The sequence below is a fragment of the Myotis brandtii genome, unplaced genomic scaffold (genome assembly GCF_000412655.1).
Source record: "Myotis brandtii unplaced genomic scaffold, ASM41265v1 scaffold187, whole genome shotgun sequence".
In the NCBI taxonomy this organism is placed as follows: Eukaryota; Metazoa; Chordata; class Mammalia; order Chiroptera; family Vespertilionidae; genus Myotis; species Myotis brandtii.
The window spans coordinates 231,802-235,380 of record NW_005356944.1 but is presented as its reverse complement, the minus strand read 5'-3'; positions in this window follow the sequence as shown (position 1 = coordinate 235,380).

Here is a 3,579-nt window from a genome sequence, read left to right as displayed (position 1 = left end):
GCAGCGTCGCGCTGAGAATGACGTAGCGCGGGCCCGCCCCCTCCTCGCCAGGCTGCTTCTGTAGCTATGGCAACAGCTGCCCCGCGCTGAGAAGCGCGCCTCTGGGCAGCCCTGGCGCTCAGCATCTCTGTGGCCCCGCCGGCCCGAGCAGCCACCTTCACAGACAACCAAACCGTCACGACCTCTGAAGTACCAGCCCCTCCTGCAACTCTGGGGCACGGAGGAAGTTTTTTTTTTTTTAATTGATTTTAGAGAGAGGGAGAAAGAGAAATATTAGTGTGAGAGACATGTGGATGAGTATGCACCAGACGGAGGATCGAACCTGCAACCTTTTGCTGTTCGGGATGACGCTCCAACCAACTGAGCCACACACACCTGGCCAAGGCACAAACGTTCCCACCTAGATCCTGAACTCTTTAATTTTTTAAATATATTTTTATTGATTTCAGAGAGAAAGAAAGAGAGAGACAGAAACATCAATGATGAGAGAGAATCATTGATCACTGCCTCCTGCGTGCCCCACTTTGGGGATCCAGCCTGCAACCAGGCATGTGCCCTAACCAGGAATTGAACCGTGACCACCTGGTTCATAGGCCGATGCTCAACCACTGAGCTAGGTCGGTGGGGCTAGATCCTGAACTCTTGAAATTCCCTTCTAACTAGAGTCCCATTATTCATTCATCCATCTTGTCACCATTCGTTCACCCTCCATTCATTTGCTCTCTCAACATTTACTGGTACCTACACTGTGCGGAGACCAGGGGCCACAGAGAACAAGATGCTGGTTGCAGTCTAAAACAGGACTCTAGAGAGGAGACAGGCATGTAACAACTGTTCACGAAGAGTGGATGGTGCTGTGAAAAATGAGACAGTATTTCAGTCTGTTGCAGAAGACCAAAACGTGACCCCCACATGACCTTCGTTAGAACCACCCAGGGAGCCTGTGACTGTGCACACCCCGGGGGCCCACAAAAACCCCAGGGCGGAGACAGAGCCCTTGCTCCTGAGAGCTCTGCAGTGTTGAACACACGAAAATGGGAGAAACACTGCCCAGGACTTCAGCTTCACAGACTGTCAGGTTTTGCTCATTATCCCATCTTCAGTGCTCAACACGCACTCAGACATGTGCTGAGTGCCGACCATCTGCTAGACGCTGTTTCCAACAGCAAAGAAAACAATACCAAACAGAAAAGACACTGCTCCCATAGAACTAGAAGGAGGAGGGAGATCATTAAATGAATGGGTAAAATACATACTACACTGGATGACAGGTTCTATGGAGGGGGAAAAGCCAGGCAAAGAGGATAGGGATGGTCAGGGTTTACAGTTTTAACTAGGATGCTCAGGGAAGCACAAGGTGACATTTGAGTCAAGATCTGAAAGAGAGGAGGGGGCAAATCATGAGGACCCATGGGGAAAGGGCATTTCAGTCAGGGGGTACTACGAGGGCAAAACCTCCAAGCTGGAACATGGTTGGAATGTTTGGGGAACTGCAAGAAGTATGGGGTGGTTGGAGCAGGGTGGGCCAGCAGAGTAGGAGGTGAAGCCAAGCAGGTAAGGAGAAGATCATGTAGGGCTGCTAGGTTTTGAAAGACTTGGAGACTAGAGCAAGCTGGGATACTATCAGAGCGTCTGTGTGCAGGAGCAGTCGGGCTGCTTATAGTACCGCCCTGGCGCTGGGATGAGAGTGTAGGGACAAGGTCAAAGGAAGGGCCGGGCAGAGGCCACTGCTCTCACCAAGGCAAGAGTGGTGGTGCTGGCACCAGCTGGGCAGCAGTGGAGGTGGGAGAAGGGGTCAGGACCTGGGTGCGTGTTCAGGGTAGAGCCAGCGGGACTTGCTGGAGGAGTGGATGGAGGGTGTGAAGGAAATAAAAGAGTTAAGACACCTTCAGATTTTAGGTTGCGCCACTGGAAAAATGGATTGGCTTCACCTGAGATGTGGACGACTTTGCAAGGAGCCACGTGGGACAAGTGGGAGTGGGGAAGGGGAAGATCAGGAACTCAGTTTCGGCCATGTCTGTTTTGAGATGTTTTTTAGATGTTCGCATGGATGTGTGGAGCAATCAGAGTCTGGAACTCAGGGGAGAGGTCCAGGCAGGAGATAAGTATTTCAGCACAGTAGGCCTATGGGTGGTGTTTAAAGCTGGGGGAGGGAGCATAGGTAGACTAGAATGAATCTTCAGCCTGGATCCTATTCCTCGGTCAGGAAATCGGTTGCCAGCATCCTGAGGACCAAAAGAGGGGGCTAAGGGTCAGAGGCGAGTGGCCAAGGTGGGGCATCTCAACTTACCTTTGGAGGAGGAGAAGGCAAGGAGATCTGGGGGAAGGGACAGTACTTTCAGAGCCGGGAAGCCTGAAGCAGTGGGGCGCGGTAGGAGTGAGGTTCAACCCCCACCCCGCACAGTGCCCCTCCCTGCTTGGCTTCTCCCCTCTCTCCGCCCATCGAGCTTCATGGCCAGCTGTTTCAGGGAGCAGGTGCCGGCCACCAAGACACCTTGCGCCCTGTTTTTCCTGCCACTCCCCACTCTTGGGTCCACCCCTGCTCCCCAGGCTGCTGGAATTTGCTGGCTACCAGACAAGGCCTGGGAGGGGAGAGCCTAGTAGTCCCTTGGGGAGGTGACATCATGTAGCCCCCCCCCCCCATTGTGAGACTACCCATAGCAAGCATTTCACCATCTTCTTCCAAGGGGGTTCTGGGAGTTAAATGAGATGGGATGGCGGACAGCACCTGGCATGGCCGGGGGCAGGAAAGGAATCCCCTCCCACGTACAAAAGTACATCTGCCCACCCGCTGTGCCCCTGCCCCACCCCTCCCTCCCGGCCTGGGAGGGGGGGGCCCAGGAGGCCCTTGGGGAGGTGACATCATGTAGCCCCCCCCCCCCATTGTGAGACTACCCATAGCAAGCATTTCACCATCTTCTTCCAAGGGGGTTCTGGGAGTTAAATGAGATGGGATGGCGGACAGCACCTGGCATGGCCGGGGGGCAGGAAAGGAATCCCCTCCCACGCACAAAAGTACATCTGCCCACCCGCTGTGCCCTTGCCCCTCCCCTCCCTCCCTGCATTTCCTGCCAAACACCTGCCCCTATTGACCAGGCGGTCCACACCCAGGGGCCCTTCTCCACTCTCCTCTCTGATCCTCCTCTCAGGCCTGTGCCCTCCCACCTTCTTCCTGGACTCCTCCTCCTCCTCTGCCTCCCCTTCGCCCCAAGATAACCACTCCCCCGAATACTGTCCTTGGCCCCCCTGCCACTCCAGAGCCCTCAGCTGCTCCCAGCTATTCATCTGCTCACTTGCTTGGCAGAGGCTCGGGGCCACTGTGTGCTCCATGTTGTCGTCTGAGCTGGAGAACGGGCTTGTGTCCCAGCACAGCAGACTTTACCGTGTCATCAGCTGGCCCGCCCCGAGGGTCCTTGATTTCCCAGAAAGAATCTGAATGGCCCTAACCGGTTTGGCTCAGTGGATAGAGCGTCGGCCTGCAGACTGAAGGGTCCCAGGTTCGATTCCGGTCAAGGGCATGTACCTTGGTTGTGGGCACATCCCCAGTAGGGAGTGTGCAGGAGGCAGCTGATCGATGTT